Here is a 20242-nt window from a genome sequence, read left to right on the forward strand (position 1 = left end):
TGAGTTCACAGGATTTTTTGGGGGAAAGCCATGACTGTTTAAGGTGCTATGACACTTCTTTAAATGCATAGTGCAGATGGGGCCTTAATGTCTTCTCTCGTAACTTAAAGATAATGGGTAAAAAGGTAAAGGTAAAGGGACCCCTGACCATTAGGTCCAGTCATGACCGACTCTGGGGTTGTGGCGCTCATTTCGCGCTCATTTCGCTCCCACCTATGTGGGAGACATCGTACTCTTCTAAAAACAGTAAGGGACCCCTGACCATTAGGTCCAGTCATGACCGACTCTGGGGTTGTGGCGCTCATTTCGCTTTATTGGCCGAGGGAGCCATCGTCCAGCTTCCGGGTCATGTGGCCAGCATGACTAAGCCGTTTCTGGCGAACCAGAGCAGCACACGGAAACACCGTTTACCTTCCCGCCGGAGCGGTACCTATTTATCTATTTGCACTTTGACGTGCTTTTGAACTGCTAGGTTGGCAGGAGCAGGGACCGAGCAACAGGAGCTCACCCTGTCGAGGGGATTCGAATCACTGACCTTCTGATCGGCAAACCCTAGGCTCTGTGGTTTAACCCACAGCACCACCCATGTCCCTCCTAAGACAATGAGAGGAATTCAATCTTGTGCTCCCATGATGGTTCTGTAAGCGCAAGCAATTTATGCTTGCCACATGGAACGATTTCCCCTTTCCTCTCCCTGTGCACAGTTCTGGGATTGTCCTGACATCCCAGAGCCAATAGCGGGGCATGCAGCAGGAGGAAAATCACACTAGTTCCATTACACTATTGGGACATATTATGCTGAGATGCGCTGTAGCAGCAGCATGTCAGAGACGATTGAGAGACCTGCCTCCCTCCTGCATACTGCCACCAGACTCCCAGCAGCAGTTGTATCAGGGAGTGAGGATGGAGAGGAGGTTTAAAGCAGAGGTGGAGGAACTTGTCACCCTCCTGCTGTCATCGACTCCCAGCAACGTAGACCCAGCAACTTGGCCAATGGTCCAGGGTGATGGGAGATGTCATTCAACGACAGCATCTGACAGATGCAGGTTTCTCACCTTGGCTTTTGAAGGAGGGCGACTGCAGGCTCATGGATGGAGTACAGGAGGCTTATTTCTGAATTTGGATTAGCTCAGAAATAGGCATAAATATTTTCCCCAAATTTTGGAGGAAATGTTTTCAAGCCAGGGCGAAGTAGCTCATCACTAATTTTCAGCATAATGATAAGGCAACTCCCCCACCCTGGAGCATCCACATGGTAACCATGACTAACTATAACTCACATTATAAACTCATAGAGTTGATACTTACATTATGTGCTTTGTCTGTGAAGTGTGCAACTGTTCTGGACTCATTTGGCCTTTCGCCAAAGGCATCTACTTTTCGGATTGCAGTCGGTGTCCGTTCTACTCAAACTAGACCCACTGAAATTAATAGAGATGATGACTAACTTAGGGCCACCCATTTCAGTGGGTCTGAGGAGTAAAACGGAGTACAGTGGAACTTCGGTTTTCGAATGTAATCCATTCCGGAAAACTGTTTGACTTCTGAAACATTCAAAAATCAAAGAACAATGGGCGGTTGGCAAAATTCCTTTAAAAAAATGGAGAAACGTGACTTGGAACCCGTTCAACTTCTGAGGCACGTTCAAAAAAGGAAGCAATTACTTCTGGGTTTTTGGCGTTCGGGTTCCGAATCGTTTGGCTTCTGAGATGCTCGAAAACCAAGGTTCCACTGTAACACATTGTCCCAGAAAGACCCTGCATCGTTCAAATTTCGTGACATTAAAGTGCTTTCAGTTTCTCACAGCAAAACACGCATACCTGGATCAGTGAACTCTTAAGTGAAAGAAGCCAATCTTGTTCCTAGAAATCCAATCTTTTTTGTCTGATTAGGAATGATTTCCTGCTTGCCACGTAAGGAACAAAAGACTCTTTCAGCTGGAATTTAGGCAACCGAAGAAGAAAAGAGGTTCTGATTACTATCTGATCCCCACCCCTCATCTTGATGGTATGGAAGAAAAAAGGTAACTGAACTCCATTTTTTTTCCGGGGAAGAAGGTATCTGTTTAAACTGCATCAGGACACAAGGCTACATAGCATATCCCTGTTGGCTCCTTCCCACTCTGCTTGTTCAGGGCATTATCAAAAATGGAAAGAGCCAGAAGCAAAAGTGCCGAGTCGACGCCTGTGAGGTCGGTAATGGACTTGATGGGGGCAAGCAAATTGCAGCTTAACCCATACATTTAAAGCAATTTAAAACGTCTGCAGTTCACACTACCCTTATGCCATGGACTGTTTGGAGGCAGAAGAATGGTGGGAGGAACCAGCTGGGGAACTACCAAGGGAAGAAGGCTCAGATCAAAGAGAGTGGTGGTGGGACAATGATGAGTGGCCAGAGGGAGAAGACTGGGATGAGGAGCTGTTGGAAGCTGAAGAGCTAACTGGGTTTGGTGAACTGGGAGAGTCTGTGGCAGAGACAAGTCCAGAATCAGAGGCAGAAGCTGAAGTAGGAGGGTGGGAGGAGAGATGACAAGTGTAAACATCCTTTGGACTGTGGAAAATTTTGAAAAGCACTTTCAGGGAACCCCATGGAATGAATAAAAACATAACGACAAAAGCTAGAAAATAATTACATCAAAAGAATTGCTATCAGAATTTGCAATCTCCCTGACCTTCACAGGCTGTCCTGATTGGCAACTCTGTGAATTTTTCTACTGCTGTGTGGTGAGCTTGAGAAGAGGTCCAGTTCACCTCATACCTGCTGAACTTGTAGCTGGAAGGTGACATGATTTACGGCCATGTCGGTGGAACCAAATGGCAGTGGATGGGTAGCTGCAGAGATCTCAGAAGTACTATTGAAAGGATACCTCAGATGAGCAAGTGTGTACAGCACAACGAGATCACAAATTCTGTTGATCCTGCTGGGATCTGCCTTCCACACATGGAGGATCTCTACATACGCATAGAGGATCTTCTCACACTTGCCCAACATGTAGCTGGTGGAAGAAATGGCCATTTTACATGTCAGCCGTAGGGGAGGGCATTGGGATAGCCCATAGGGTCTCTTCAAATATGTTTCGGACAAGTGAGAGGGGTTCTTCTAAAATCAACCTTTGCGTGGGGAGTAGGGAGGTGATCACCACTAGGGCAGCACATCCAGAATCTTGGGGAGGTTAAAAGACTGCCAAAGGAGGAACTGCTTAAGGTGCAGCAAATGGATTGCTGTTGCTTTTAGACTCCAGGCTGGAATGGCGACTATTTACTGGGCTGCGTCTCCTGATGAGAGTGTCCTCTGAGGCCGAAAACTGAACAAGCACCTAGCTATCTGCTCTGAGAGTTACACAGTGTCTTATTGTGTTGAGAGACAGTTGAAGGGATCCGACTGATTGATTAACTGATGGCATTGGTTGACTGAATCTGCTGACTGACGGAGTGGTTCTCTTTGATTACATGATTGAGTGATGATATACTTTTTTGTTTTTTACTTTATTTGGTTGAATTCTTTGATTTATTGATGTACACACTGCATACATTTTGCCTGTTTGATGAATGGTTTAATGTTTTCTTTATTTAGCATGCCTATGGTTTCATGGCTTTGGCCCTTGAGCTTTTCAGTTGCTCTGAACTCCTTTACACTGGGTTAATGATTCGTTTGAGGCTAACTAATGTAAGTGTTAATAATAATAATAATAATAAATTTTATTTATATCCCGCCCTCCCCAGCTGAAGCCGGGCTCAGGGCGGCTAACAACACTAAAACAGTGCAACATTATAAAAACATTATAAAAATTAATTAAAATCAAAATTGATGGCAACCATAAACTAAAGTTTTGTAAAGATTGCCAAAGGAGGGAGTCAGGCTGTGCCCTGACCAAAGGGCTGGTGGAACAGCTCTGTCTTGCAGGCCCTGCGGAAAGATGTCAAGTCCTGCAGGGCCCTTGTCTCTTATGACAGAGCGTTCCACCAGGTTGGAGCCACAGCCGAAAAAGCCCTGGCTCTAGTTGAGGCCAGCCTAACCTCTCTGTGGCCTGGGACCTTCAAGATGTTTTTATTTGAAGACCGTAAGTTCCTCTGTGGGGCATACCAGGAGAGGCGGTCCCATAGGTACGAGGGTCCTAGGCCGTATAGGGCTTTGAAGGTTAAAACCAGCACCTTAAACCTGATCCTGTACTCCACCGGGAGCTAGTGCAGCTGGTATAGCACCGGATGAATGTGATCTCGCAGCGAAGACCCCGTAAGGAGTCTCGCTGCAGCATTCTGCACCCGCTGGAGTTTCTGGGTCAGTCTCAAGGGCAGCCCCACGTAGAGTGAGTTACAATAATCCAGTCTGGAGGTGACCGTCGCGTGGATCACAGTGGCTAGGTCAGGGCGAGAGAGGTAAGGAGCCAACTGCTTAGCTTGGCGGAGATGAAAAAATGCCGCCTTTGTTATAGCTGCAATCTGCGCCTCCATGGAGAGGGAGGTATCGAAGATTACACCCAAACTCTTAACGGACGGTGCTGGCACTAATTGCACCCCTGCAAGAGATGGGAGTTGCCCCCTCAATCCCGTATCGTCCCGTCCCAGCCAGAGGACCTCTGTCTTCGAAGGATTTAACTTCAACCGGCTCCCACATAACCATCCAGCCACAGCTTCCAAGCATCTGATCAGTGTGTCTGGGGCCGAGTCAGGATGGCCATCCATCAACAGATAGAGTTGGGTGTCATCAGCATACTGATGGCAGCCCAGCCCAAAACTCCAGACAAGCTGGGCGAGGGGGCGCATAAAGATGTTAAAAAGCATCGGGGAGAGTATCGCACCCTGGGGCACTCCACACACCAAGGAGTGGTGGGATGACAATTCCCCCCCCCCAAGCGCCACCCTCTGTCCCCGACCAGAGAGAAACGAGCGCAGCCATTGAAGGACTGTGCTGGATTAACTGATACATTTATTTGATTGTGAGAATATTGTTTATAGGATGGGAGAGGGGAACCAAAGCTCTTATCCAGCTATTGTGACATAATGCCATCAAAATCTTGGACAAGATCGGTTTTTCAAGATGGAGAACATCATGATGAGTCAGTCCAAACATTAGGAAATTGAATTCTAAAAAAGAAAAAGAAATGCTACTTTTTCTGATCCCATAATTCGTGAGCATAATTGTAGGTGCAAATTGCTCTCAGCGCTACCCAAAGTTTAGTTCTTGGCACTGGCCGTGTTAATGATCTCTTGAATGCAAGCAAGTTAGTTTAATAGTTGGGTACATACTCCAATATCATTGGCAATCACTCTCATACACTCATACACACAATAAGCTTCAAAGATGTTTTAGAAGTGGCAGCAACAAATACTTTTAAATCTAAGCAGAAAAGAAAAGAGAAAGCAACTTTTGCACTGCAACTTTTGCCAAGGAATTTACTGAGGCTGCTCTTGATCAGAAGCATGCTGAACGCCCATCCAGTTCTAATGAGATTCCGTTTAAAGTAATCTGATGTGCAGCCACACAGAAAGCACTCATGCTTTCGCCTCCGTGTTGCCATACAAAACATTTGCCCACAAGCAAACAAGGAAATTTAAACAAGAGCTAAGTAAACTGCACCCAGACTGCTCTTTGGGCTGTATTTGATTACAGTTTCCCTCCAGGTTTCTGGATCAAAAACCAGAAAAAATCATATTGATATTTGTTGTTTTTTTAAAAAAGTTAATACTCCCCACCTTTTTTTTTTTTTTTTTGTAAGTACGTTTACTGTTATAACCCACCTGGAGATTATTTTTGGTCAGTGGTCACTTGTTTCTTCTGTATATGTTGCAATGAAAGATAATATTTAATGTATTCATTTATTATGTGGTTAGATTAATTTGATTTACATAAAGTGTTTATATTTGATTGCCAGTTATTTCTTCCTCAAGACACTGAATTATAGTTATTTAAATGGGGGGGGGACAGAGGCAGTTGCTGAAAGTACTATTCATTTCTCATACTGAGTACAGAAGGTTCCAGACTATGGCTGGAAAGACGCGGATTCAAATGCCCACTTAGCCATGAAACTGAGTGACCAGTCTCCTTCCCTTTTCCCAACCTACCTCACAGGGTTGTCATGAAGGTAGGGCAAAGAACCAGGCACACTGCTCTGAGCACCATGGAGCAATGATGGGATGTGAACAAAAGAAACATAACTATATAAACTATATAAAATGTCTTTTTCTGGTCCCTCCTTTGCCATATGGCAAATCAAAATGGCAGACATGAACATTTTAAATCAGATGTCCTATCATGTTCACCGGAGTAAGGGAGCACCTACGCTTCTTCTTGTCCCACTGCTATCCCTCAGGGGAAACCGCTCTTTAGTGCACAGTGGCAATTTGGGTTTTCTCTGGATTGAAATTTGCTCCAATTTAGCACTAAAGAGCAGGTTTTCCCTGGGAAAAGAGTGGGGCAAGGTTGAAAACCATTTGGACCCATGCTTTCTAGGCACAGGACAAGGAGAAGTGTGGACGAGCCCTAAGTGTGCAGAAGACTGCAACAGTGGCGTAATGTGGGTTGCCAGAGCCCACGGAGTACACATGCACATTCAACTGCCTAACGGCGTCCTGGTCACCCAGGAGATTGCCACCACAGAGATAAGGAAAGAAGAGTCATTCCATTGTCTAGAAAGGTCACTTCCTGGTTTGCATGGAGAAGCTGGTTTCCACGGAGCCCAGTGACTGAAGCACACAGCTGTATGGAGGCAGCACCAAGTGTTGAAATTTTGCGCCCCTAACAAATTTGTGCCCGGGGCAACTGCCCCTGTACCCCCTTTCTCAAGCTACGCCACTGGATTGCAACCTTAAAATGGTTAAACATGCATTTCCTGTCCCAAAGGTATCAGGAGAAAGTGTAGTTTTGTGAGGGAACCCCAACACATTTTATTTCCCGTGATCCTTTGCAGAAAAACCATTCTGGTTAAACTAGTATAAAACTGACTTCTGTTTATAATGCGGATATGCCACAGAGAGGTATCGAAGTTACCAATGCCAACTTCTACAACAGATGCCATTCTGTTTAGGAGAAGTGGGACAACCACTGAATGTGGCTGTGCAGAGTGTTCCAGTCAGGCCAGGCCAGGCCTTCGTTCCAGATATTCCATTCCATCTCTTCCCAGTTGTCTCCTGCACCTTTCAACAGACACTCTGCATCCTGACTGAAGCTGCTCATGGTGTGCATTTAAACTAGATCTAATATGTTTGGGAACCAGCAATGCTATCCTATGAAGGTCTGCTCCAAATGGAGCCCTAGAAACTTCAAAGGGGCTTTGGGCACATCCCCGCTTCCACTTGGTCCATGTTTTATTCTGTTTGCCCCATGCTTTCTAGACATGGGCCGAATAGGTTTTTCATTCACCCTGCCATTTCTTGAGAAAATCTACTGTTTACCACTGCAGAAAACCCAGTGTCAATCTGCAGAAAACCTAGTGTTATGATTCAGCAGTAAATGGGGTTATCCCAGGACAAACCAAATTATGAGCCCTTACTCTTGAGGTATGTGTGTAGCCTTCAGGAAGGAACCAACCTGCTAATGCCAGTGTGGTGTAGTAGTTAAGAGCAATAGACTCGTAATCTGGAGAACCGCGTTCGCGTCTCCGCTCCTCCACATGCAGCTGCTGCGTGACCTTGGACCAGTCACACTTCTTTGAAGTCTCTCAGCCCCACTCACCTCACAGAGTGTTTGTTGTGGGGGAGGAAGGGAAAGGAGAATGTTAGCCGCTTTGAGACTCCCTAGGGTAGTGATAAAACGGGATATCAAATCCAAACTCTTCACTGAGTTTTGAAAACAATCAAATTTTAATATAGTAAGAATGACTAGCAAAGCAAATGTTAGAACATTCAGGATCTGAATGCAATGCCTCACCGTAATGCAAGAGGGGAAGGTTATGAGACAACTACTCTCCAGCAATCCTGAGGAAGTACTCGACTGCTCCAGAAAATTGTATTTATTTATGCTTTTACAAATGTATGTGGGTAGGTGATATTCCTCAATTGCAGAAATCCCTTAGGCACTAATATTCTTAACAACATTTGAACTGCTTAACCAGCCATGACAACAGTCCCAATTGAATATGTTGTTTTAATTGGCATTTTGTGTTCCTCTCTGTCCTTACCAAGACCGATTAACCCCTCTGATGCCTTGGTGTTCTCCTGGACAGACTTACTTTCACCTTCCCTTCTGATCATTAATAAAATTAGAAGGGTTGTCACTTTAACTTTGACACCGCATATTTCTCCCAAGCAAAATGGAAATTACACAGATGGTCACATTGCATAGCATCCTGGCTCAGAGCGGCTGGTGTTACCAGGCAGCAAACTTAACCTTCCACATCCCAACTATAATTCCGTTCATTGCAATGTCACTGCCATGGTTGCACATCGTGGGTCGGAGTGTCCTCTGCTCCATCTGTAATGGGCTAATGGGAGTTATTTCCTGAGAAAACAACTTGTTCTTTTCCAAGCTTATTCCAAAGTTCAGACTCGGGTTGCACTCGCTGTGGGATATATCTAAAATAAGGCAGTCAAAACCAACTACTTCTGATTGCTAGAAAAGCACATACACACGGAGAGGAAGCTGGGTCTCACAGGGTCCACAAGAGCCACTCCCACTGTGTCCAGCCAGGTAAAGGGGCACAATCTATATAGCGTAGCTCTGGGGTCAGCCAATTTTTTTAGCTGCGGGCCGGTCCGCTGTCTCTCAGACCATGTGGCAGGCCGGAGAAGTGGCTCCGGGGGGGGGGGGGAGCTGGAAAAAGAGGCGAGAGGGGCAAGTAGTCCTCCTCCCCAGCCCCAGCCGCTGTGCTTAGCTTCCCAGGGGCTGCCACCACCACCACTGCTGCCACTGCCGCTGATGTTTCTCATGGGTAGGCAGAGCGAGCTCGTCCGCTCTGCTCTCTGGCCCACAGGAGCACCAGGGCAGCAGCGGTGATGGAGGGAAGAATGGTGGTGTGAAAGAGCTGGCTCCAGAGAGGGGCTGCTTAAAATGGTGTTCAGCCAGCTCAGCCCAGCCCCCTTCCGTCTTTAGGCAGGCCAGGAGGAGGTAGGGAGCAGGCGGTGCCTTGGTGTGTGGGGGGGGTGGAATGGAGAGGGAGAAATGGTGCAGCCTGAACAAACAGAATCCCTATGCCAATCCACGGACAGTCCGTGGGCCAGATGCTGAAGGCAATTGGGCCTGATCCAGCCTTCGGACCGTAGTTTGCCAACCCCTGGTGTAGCTGGTCATTTCCCAGGCCGGAGGCCGGTCGTCCTCTTATATACCTTCTGGGATTGACAAGTCACCTGACCCTCACCTGAATCTCATAGCTCTCCTGTAGCTGCCTCTGATAAGTTATCATTTAACTCTTAGGCGAAATAATTAGCATCACACATCATGTGCATGGAAGTTGCCTAACCAATGAACCAGCTAGAAGGATTACTGTTAATAGCACTAGTTTTCCTATAACTTGATATTGCTGGATAGTTTTGATGAACTGCAAAAGCATTTTTAATTTGCTTTCTGTTACCACCCTGGAACTTTTCATTTTTAGTGCAACTTTGTTTTGTACAATTCCTTGCAAATGATGAAAAACAACTTTTCTGCTTGTATATGTTGATAATATAATTTGGGTTACTGAGAACAAACAAGATTGTACAAAAACAAGATTGGGCGCAGGCCTGGCGAGGACATAGGCGTCCTGACTGTGACAAAGGTGACCTGTGTGCTTGCTTGGTTGATTAACAGCTGTTGGGAACTTCAAGATTCCTGCTTCAAGATTCTTATGGTCTTTGTACTGAACCTGGAGACTCCAATAGAGAGCATTCCATGTCAAGAAGGAGGGCACGTGGGCACTCTATCAACTGACGGGGCAGGAGTTACACAGAGCAAGGCCTTTTCACTGGTGGTATGCATTGTATGCCTCACTCTTCCCAGACCTGCTCTCTTTTGGCCTGTATTTTGGAGATTTATAATTTAGGAAGACTTTGGAAGAACTGGTTGAAAAGTCTTATCATTGCTAACGTATGAGCGCATTTTATTTGCTGCTATTCTGTGCTTCTGGTGCACCATGGTTTATACTAGCATAATAGAGTTGGCCAGGATGCCAGAAGGGGTATAATTTACGAGCTTTCTCCATTATCTGCATAGCAGGGGGTGTTCAGTCAACAGTGCAAAGGCTGAGCTGAAGCATTCCCTGCTGGTTACCTGCTTTCAGCAATAGGGGTCGCTGTTTGGTAGTACCCAATTGGTTAGCTGTCAGATTCTAGAGCTCCCTATTGGTGGCTCTTAGGTAATTCACAAAAAAGAGTCCATTTATAAAACACAGAATATCGTATATCAGTATGGCACACTGTTCCATGGAAACTCACAGCACAATGCCCTGGGGTTCCTACTCGGGCTTTCTCTGGAACTTGTTCTGCACCATGGCAGGTCTGTATGCTTTTGCTCACACCAAATTACTCTGTATGATTTGGGTGTACACATAATCTTTCATATTAGCCCATTTTGTAAACTAGGAACTAGTTTGCATGTCTCCCAGTACGTTTCTGAGCACAATTCAAAGTGTTGGTGCTGATCTTTAAAGCCCTAAACAGCTTTGGCCTTGTATACCCCAAGGCGCATCTCCACCACCATCATTGTGCCCAGACACTGAAATTGACACTGAGGGCCTTCTGGCGGTTCCCTCACTGCAAGAAGTGAGGTTACTGGGAACCAGGCAGAGGGCCTTCTCAGTAGTCACGCCCGCCCTGTGAAACACTCTCCCATCAGATGTCAAGGAAATAAACAACTATTTGACTTTTAGAAGACATCTGAAGGCAGTTCCCTGTTTAGGGAAGTTTTTAATGTTTGATGTTTTATCCTGTTTGATATTCTGTTGGGAGATGCCCAGACTGGCTGGGGCAACCCAGTCAGATGGACGGAATAATAAAGATAATAATCTCAGACTTGACAGCAGAACATTTGTTGACAGTGGAGCTGACATCAACATCTAGCATCCTTGAGTAACTGCAAGGGGGGCAGCATTTAGGCTTGGTCTGGTCCCCACCCGCTCCACTTTATATATTTCCTTCCCTGGTCTGGCATTCCAAGTTGTGCTAAGCAGCTGAAACCAACCTCCGCTTTAATTTCCCACAATGTCCTAACATAGTGTTCCCCAGAGAAATTGTAGGAAATTAAACTCAAACACTAAGTTGGCAAAGAACAAAAAAATAATAATGACGAAATACTTTCTAAATAGTATGGGGAGGGGAAATGAAATGCAACTTTAATCCCATGTAGGAATGTTAAAATATAATAAGGGTATAAATAAGACCGCTAAAATACAATAGGAAGCGGACTTACCTATCCAGGTCAATGGCTCACCAGCAGAGTAATGTGGCAAATGCTAAATAAACTCTGTCTAAACTAGACCAGAAAGTAGCAGACCCCATGGCCCTGAGGGTGCTATTCCCCTCACACATACCCTCCAACATTTCTCTGATGAAAATAGGAATGCCCTATTCCATAACAATACTAATACTTTCTTTAATTTGTACCCCACCCACCTGACTGAGTTGCCCCAGCCACTCTGGATGGCTCCCAACAAATAGGAAAACATAATAAATTTTTTTAAAAAAGTCTCTCCACAGCGCTGCCTTCTTCTAAAGGTTGTAGAGTTACTCATGTCCTTGGCTCGGGGGTCACATACTTCATATACTCCAACATTTCTCTGATGGAAATAGGGGCATCCTAAGGAAAAGCAGGACATTTACAGCTTCTGTAAATCCAGCCCTATCCCTGGAAAATAGGGGCATTTGGAGGGTTGCTCACATAGTTACAATTCCCAGAGTTCCCTGGGAAGTGGGATTGATTGTTAAACCACTCTGAGAATTCTAGCTCTGTGAGAGAAGTAGAATATCCTTACCAAATCTCATCACCCTTAACACAGACCCACCAAGTGTCCCTATTTAGATCCCTGATTTAGAAAAGCTGTCCCAGTTTCTGATTTGACCCCAGAATATCCCTCTTTTCCTTAGGATGTCCCTATTTTCACTGGAGGGTGAAAATCCAACCCCTGAGCCATCTGGAGGCAATCCTGTATAACGATTTTATTTTTTTAATGTTTAATGTTTTTTATATATGTTGAAAGCTGTCCAGAGTGGCTGGGCAACCCAGTAAGATGTGTGGGGTTATAAATAGTAAAATTATCATTATGGAATGGGATGTCCCTATTTTCATCAGAGAAATGTTGGAGGGTATGTTAACAAGATGCAATGATCAGGATTTTTGGGGAAAGTATGGGTGTTTAAAGTAGTATGGTACTGCTTTAAATGTATTGTGCCTAAGACTTAAAAAGAAATACATCTGGTTGGTCCACACTGACCACTAGAACATAGCTGTCAACTTTTCCCTTTTCTTGCACATGCAGCTGCTGGGTGACCTTGGGCCAGTCACACTTCTCTGAAGTCTCTCAGCCCCACTCACCTCACAGAGTGTTTGTTGTGGGGGAGGAAGGGAAAGGAGAATGTTAGCCGCTTTGAGACTCCTTCGGGTAGTGATAAAGCGGGATATCAAATCCAAAACTCTTCTTGCGAGGAATCCTATTCGGAATAAGGGAATTTCCCTTTAAAAAAGGGCAACATTGACAGCTATGCACTAGAATAACACGGTTAGAACTGGAGCTTTGAATTCCAAAGGACTAGGATAGCCGCTGTTGAAATGGCCTCTGTGCATCAAGATTTCTCACTCTGTCCCATGTAAAGTGCTTAAGATCAATTTACCATCGTGTGACATAAAGTTGCTCATTTGCCTATCCCTGCAAAGGGTAGTCACAAGTGTGGAGCAGTGGCAGAAGAACGTTCATGTGGTGTTGTGGGACAAACGATGCCATGAGAGGGTGAGAGATTTTGAGTGGTGGTTGCATGTCTTACAGAACATGCTACGCCCATCTTAAATGTGTCGAGAGACCTTCAAGTTTAGAGGAGATACAAGGAGCGATTCTATGGTTATAATGCTTTATACCTTCACACAGTTATTTCTCCCATCTTCATGAAAATTGAGGTCTGTTGACTGTTGCCACATTCCCCCCCCCCCCTTTCAAATTCATGTAAAGCAAATTGTATAGATATGCAAAAGGGAAGGCTTTTTATTAAAAACCTGCTAATTCTCCTCATCCGTAATTGTCTCTGCAAGCAGAAAGGGGAAGGGGGAAAAAAAGACCCCATCAAAACCTGTGCCGGTTTTGCATGAAAAGAATATTTCAATGAGTTTATCAGGTTAAAATCTGTTTTGTTGTGGTTTGCCACTGTTGTTGTTTTTTCTGGGTCCCACATGGAGAGCAAACATGGCCTGGAAGAGTGTTATGTCAAGTACCTCCCATCATGCATTGTTGCTGCTCAGTGAACTGGAGTCTCAAAAAAAGTAATTCCTCATTTTCATCTTGACTAGGATTCCCCTTTTCATTGCTGCGAAGCTGCACTAATCTTTCATTCAGTGCAACCCACACCCTCTGGTTCCACTCAGAATTCTCCCTTTTCTATCTAGCATTGTACTCTTTATCTGAGCCGCCTTCTCCCAATAGAACTCCTTGAAAGCTCTTTCACCAACAAGAAAGGCCCAGTTCCATAATGGCCAAGTTAGCCCTTTTCTTTTCTCTCTCTCTCTCCCCCCACCCCACTTTTTTTTCCTCCAGAGCTTCCGACTGAGCTTTGCTATTTAATCTTCTTGAGGCGTTCAAGATGTCACTTGCCTCTGATGACTGTAGACAAAAGGGAAATCCAACCAGCCTGAATGCAGCCTCGTCTTGAATGCTTTGGGTCTGCTTTGAAGGGAGTTTCTTGAAGTCTCCGTGTTTCATTGGCCGTCCTGGTGGCCTTCCTGGGGGTCTTTATGTGAACTCGCATGTCCCAGGAGCAAGCGATGTGTGTGCTACCTGCTTTGCACAACCATGCACTTTAGCAGCCTACTAGAGGAGATGTGATTCCCTTTGGGAACTTAGCAATTAAGTCAGAACTCTTTAAAAAAAACAACCACACAGATGATTTCTCTGTTTTATACATGTACGTATTGCAGAAGTATGGATGGATGCCTAAGTTCCTTTGATCAGTGTAGATTGCACAGCTCTCAGAATACTATACAACCCTGATGTCTTGTATCTGCTTCATAATTACATCTGGACTCAAGATAATAATAATAAAAAAATAATAATAATAATAATAATTTGTACTCAATTCATCAGACTGGGTTGCTCCAGCTGCTCTGGGAGGCAAATATAAAAGCATAATAAAACATCAGACATTAAAAACTTCCCAATACAGGGCTGCCTTCAGGTGTCTTCTAAAAGTTGTCTAGTTACTTATCTCCTTGATATCTTATGTGAGGGTGTTCCACAGGGTGGGCATCACTACCAAGAAGGCCCTCTGCCTGGTTCCCTGTAACCTCACTTCTCTCAGCAAGGGAACCACCAGAAGGCCCTTGGAGCTGGACCTCAGTGTCTGGGCAGAACGATGGGGATGGAGACGCTCCTTCAGGTATGTAAGGCTGTTTAGGACTTTAAAGGTTAGCACCAACACTTTAAATTGTGCTCGGAAACATACTGGGAACCAGTGAAGATCCTTTAGGACTGGTGTTATATGGTCCCAGTGCCCACTCCAGGTCACCAGTCTAGCTGTCGCATTCTGGATTAGTTGCAGTTTCTGAGCTATATTCAAAGATAGTCCCAGGTAGAGCGCATTGCAGTAGTCCAAGAAGGAGGTAACAATCGCACCCCACCCTGAAAGATGGAGCAAGCTTGTTTTCTCCTGCTCTGGAGGCTAGGAACCGAACCAATGGATTCAAGTTACAAGAAAGAAGATTCTGACTAAACATCAGGAAGAACTTTCTGAGTGTAAGGTAAGGTAAAAAGTAAAGGACCCCTTGGGGGTCCCTGGGGTAGGCAACCTAAGGCCCATGGGCCACAAGTGGGCCCATGAGCCACCCCCAAACCGAGCCACCCACTCAGCAAGTCCCCGTGTGCTGCGCTAAACCAGTGCAGCACGGCATGGGGACTTGCTTCCGCGGTGGCGAAAATCGCGTTTGCGCATACGCAGACACTGAAAATTGCATTTGTGCAGATGCCGAAAATCATGGGCACGTGCGCTCACGCACACGATCCGGCCCACAGAGGGATCTCCGCTGGAGTGAACCGGCCCAGGCGAGGTAAACCTTGCCAACCCATGTTCTGGACAGTTAAGTCCAGTCAAAGGTGACTACGGGGTTGCGGTGCTCAACTCGCTTTCAGGCCAAGGGAGCCGGCGTTTGTCCACAGACAGCTTTCTGGGTCATGTGTCCAGCATGATATTTAAGAGAGAGAAAGAGAGAGAGAGAGATTGCAGAACACTTCACATGCCCAAGGCATTTATACAGGCATCAGTCCAGCTAAGGAGATTCCTATAGCAGGCATGTATCATGTGCTGGATTGGGAACAGTTGGCTATAAAAGGGATCTGCACTGCATTACACTTCCATGTGCATCCAGTGTTGTGTGGGCAGTCACATGTTGGAAACTTTGCTAGTGCATGCATTAGGAGCTGGGTCAAGGTAAAGATGAATAGCAGTTTGATAACCGCATTGAGCGATTTGGTAATTTATTGCAGATGAAGCCCCATTCCCTTAGCATCCTTGGCCCTTGTACCTCTGTCTCTGTGGCTCCTTTTCCAACAGCACACAGCCTCTCCTGCCCTCTTCAGCTCCTCAACACCTGACATTTCCTGCACATGTGGGTGGTTTTTGGCTGTAAAAGTGGTGCTGGGGGGATTTTTGCCGAATTGGCAAAATGTCAGGGAAAATCTGGATGTATGGCAATGTGATGGGAGGGGGAAGCACAAAATCACTATTGGAGGGGAGGTTTCCCCAAGAAAGCTCAACATTTTGGGGTTGTTCCCCAAAAAAAGCTCAATAATTTTGTTGGGTTTCTAGTGGAAAGCTCAACTATTTTCGGGGTCCCCCCCCCAAAAAAAAAGCTTTGCAGATGTCCGGAAATTTACTTTTTGAATTTTTTTGAATTTTTTTTTTGAAAATATTGAAATTTTTCAACCCTGCATTCTATGACTGATCCTTTCCCTTCCATAGTTTAATTGACTGTGAATCTGCCTTGCTCATTGGCATGGGGAATGGGAGGCAAGCAACTAATGCCCAGTGATTGTTCATTTAAGGTGCTTTTTAATCCACTGGGCTGCACCTCAGCTTGACCAGTGTAGAAAAGAACTGCACTGGAAGAAATGTTGTCACCTTGATTCTAAAGTCATATGCCAATCTTTCTGCCTGGAATGTCAGTGTGTCAGTGCTTGGCATGGCTTCATGTTTGGTCAGCTGATGCCGCAATAACGGTTGATAAAGCAGTTTATTTGCTGGGGGGACAAGTTGCAAGCCTTACAGTACTCCTTTGATCAGTTATTTCTTTTCTTGAAAAAATTAAGTCTCAGATCACCACTAGATCATTTAGCAGACAAGAAGTTCTGGTCACGGTAAATGAAACTGGCAACAATTTTACAAGACGCAGGCCCAAATCGGCTCTGGACATAAACTATAAAGACCTGGATTTTCACCAACAGCCCCAAAACATGCCATCTTTGCTAGAGATATATACAACTTTTCATTTCCCATATCAATCATGAGAACAAGTTGAAGTTCAGATAATGGCCAGTTCAATTTACTCTAATTGTTAAGGACTTAGCCTGACTGTTTGCATTACAGACCGCGGCCAGTGGGTTCTCAGTAGGGGTTTGCGGCCTACTCCATCCCATAACAAACCCATGTTCATGCGTCAATTCAGATCCATCACCCTGAGATAAACTGTGAATATTGTCCTTTGTCCTGGGTCGCATTCTTTCCTGCATTGTGTGCTGACTATTTAAGGATTTAAAGGCTCATTTGCACAATTCCTTTGTCAGTGCCCTCCATACAGAATGGAAAAAGTGATGGGCTCCTCTGTCTGGGTTATGCCGAGGAGCTCTTGTGAGGGAAATCTACATATATAAGTTTTTCTTTTTCTTCTTCTTCTAACACACACACACACACTAATGTCAGAAGCAGAAAGTAAAAAAAAAAAGTGGGAGGTGGAAAGGGAGGAATTACTTGTCTATTTCGGAAGCTTCTAAGGTGAATAGATTATTTGTTTTCATCTTTTGAGACTTAATAAATGGAATGAGGGAAATCAAATAGGCTTTTAAAAAAGAAAAGAAGAAATAATAATAATAATAGAGAAATATAAGGCAGATAGGAAGCGTAGCTTGACAAGATGAGGGGGAATGCACCCGGCATTTACATCATTATCCAAGTAAGATAAATGTGTCACAAACAAGTGGAAAGGAGCCAAAAAAACCTGCATGTGGACACTTCTGTCGAACCCCCTCTCTGCCCACTGCTCAGGATTTCAAAAGAAGCTGCCCATTTAATTCAGGTTTTAGGTTTGGTTATTGTGATCAACACTCAAATGGTCTGCTGCTTGGAAGGACTGCCCCTTTTAATTTTCTTCACAGCCCAACAGGGCTGACTGAATGATTACGAAAAGGATTAGTGTCTGATGAACTCTCTCCACTTGCATTCCAGTTCACATTAAGATCTTCAACGACTATGCTAATTCACTCTGACCTTTTTACCTGTCCCATGTATTATTTGACTGGGTGTTCTCTGGACTACATGGGTGACTCCCTTCTCTCTCTCTTTTCTTTTTCTTTTCTTTTTTACAAAAAGGGAAAACTTGGGGTGCAGAAATATATTTGGAGTTGGGTCGTAAATTGCCAAGCTTTGAATGCCCTGTTCTAGCTGGATGAGATGATCTCTTGTATGGTGTTGGCAAACCCTAATACTCTTGTCCTGGGATTTTTCACTGAGTCTGCTCTTGCTGGAAACGCTTAGGACTTCATGGCCTTCCTGCCAACCAACAGAATGGCTCACGAGGTCATTGGCCAGACCCATAATTAGTGATGTCCTCTCCATTTGGTTTTGGTCCCTTGTGCTGAGGTTCATGGTTTGGAAATGGTGTGTTTGTGTGTTCTGTGGCCCTGTTCTCATGGTCAGATTATGTCCTGGTGAGATAGTGCTACCAATTTATATCCCTATAGCTGTGGGGTCCCTGGAAAAGACCCTGATGCTGGGAAAGATGGAGGACACAAGAAGAAGGGGATGACAGAGGACGAGATGGTTGGACAGTGTTCTCAAAGCTAGCAGCATGAGTTTGACCAAACTGCGGGAGGCAGTGGAAGACAGGAGTGCCTGGCGTGCTCTGGTCCATGGGAAGAGTCGGACACAACTAAACAACTGAACAACAACAACAAGCTGTGGGGCACCCCAGAGACTTGTGGAATCCAGTAGATTCCTGAATGATCTGGGGGATTTTCCGTGGATAGAGCTGGCGATCTCGTCAAGGCCCTTGCCTCGCTATGGAACAATGAGATGTGAAAGTCAGAAAAAAATGGAACTTCAAATATGGTTTTCTCAAAGCATCAACTTTGCACATACATGTCTCTGGCATAAGGGCAACGATATTTTCATCTAGCACCTACATAGGTACTAAAGTGAATGACAGCAGTATTAACGGTTGAAGATATTTTTGCATATGTCAAACATCAAGTTTTATTTTGTTCGAAATGTTATTTTCTCCTCTTAATTTCAGAGAAATTAGGAACTTGCTTAGCTACATAAATGAAAAACAAGAGCAAAAGAAAAAAGGCGAAACATATGAGAAGGAATTCAAAGCAGGTATTGTAAATCCACAATATGTTACCCACATACATATGGTATTTAAAACCTTTTTTAAAAAAAACAGCAGAGGGAGGCGGGGGGGGGGGGGGTAATTCCATTGTGCAAGCATAAATCCTTGCACTGACCGGACATGTTGGTTGAATACTGCCCACTCACTCTCAGCCTAGCCTAGCCTAACTCACAGAGTTGTCGTGAAGATAAACTGTGTAGAGAGGAAGAGCCATATACACCTTGGATAAAGGGAGAGGTAAAAAAAAAGCAGGTTAAAATAAAATAAAAACCCCAAAGTAAATAAATAAATGCATGATATGGGCATGAAGGGCACAGGGCATCATGTATTCCCCTGCTAGTGGTGCAGCAAGAAAACTGCTAGCACATTTGCTAAGCAGGGTCCGGTATGGTTTCAAACTGGATGGAGGAGCACGTGTTGAGATTTCTGCATTGCAGGGAGTTGGACTAGATGACTGTCAGGGTCCCTTCCAATTCTACAATTCCACATGCAGCACATCCTTCTGAGAGCTACTTGCTTCCACAGCTTCTTCTAACATTGTGGAATTATGGCGGGAGAGAATCTGCCTGCCTAGATCCTTTTCCAGAACAGCAGCCAGAGTAGCCAAGCCGCCTTGCTGTCCTGCATTGAACCCGGCGAAGCCCTCTTCCCCCTTCTCCCCCCCCCGAGCCCTCTGAACAGCTAGTGTATCACTGCCAACATTTTTGTTTTCTCTCCTACACTTCGATACCCTTCCCTGATTCCCCCCGCCTTGCACCTTTGCCTCGTTCTGGGTATTGTTCTAATTCTTTGCCGCATAAAGAGTTCACCGGTCTAGCACTGGTGGGGAAATTATGATCTGCTGAGATGGGGGACACCAAATTTTCTAAAAGGTGGCTCAACAACTTTTGGGGTATCCTGGTTTTTACTTTTTGAAATATGGCAACCCTAGTGTGTCTGCGTGCTGTGGAGAAAGATGCCACTCCTGAAAGTAGCAGTCAGAGAAGTGGAAAGGAACAATCGATGTTTCAATGTGGCATGCAGCCACAGCGACGGCAGCGCTTGCGAGGGCGATCGTTCCTGCTGGCCTGGAGCAGGATGGCTCCGAGCCAGGTAGTCACACTCCACAGCAGAATGCACGCTCCCCTTCCCATTGTGAAGGGGAAGCCTTGTGTAACTCCCAACTTCTGCCTGCCACAGACCCCAGCATGTGGGCAAACTAGCTAAGGAGCGAGAGCTGGCTTCCTTGTCCTTGAAACTATAACTGTTGTCAGTCACACCGAGCCGTCGGCTCTCATCTTTGGCAAACTTCGCTTCTGTGTGGGAATCCTGCCCTGCTGTGGAGGAGAGGTTGAAGGTCTTGCGGTAGACCAGCGTATAAAGATTTAATGACTGTAGCCAGGAAGGGTGGATTTCAGAAAGGGCTGGCGACTCAATTCATATCCCCCTTGAAATGTCGACGAGTCGGAGTTTTCTTCTGCACAGAGCACCACCTCCCTTGAAGGATTAGGGATGAGTTGTCCCTTTTTTAATCACTGTGTAGCTAATCCCTTTT

Source organism: Podarcis cretensis (assembly GCF_951804945.1).
Source record: "Podarcis cretensis genome assembly, chromosome: 3".
In the NCBI taxonomy this organism is placed as follows: Eukaryota; Metazoa; Chordata; class Lepidosauria; order Squamata; family Lacertidae; genus Podarcis; species Podarcis cretensis.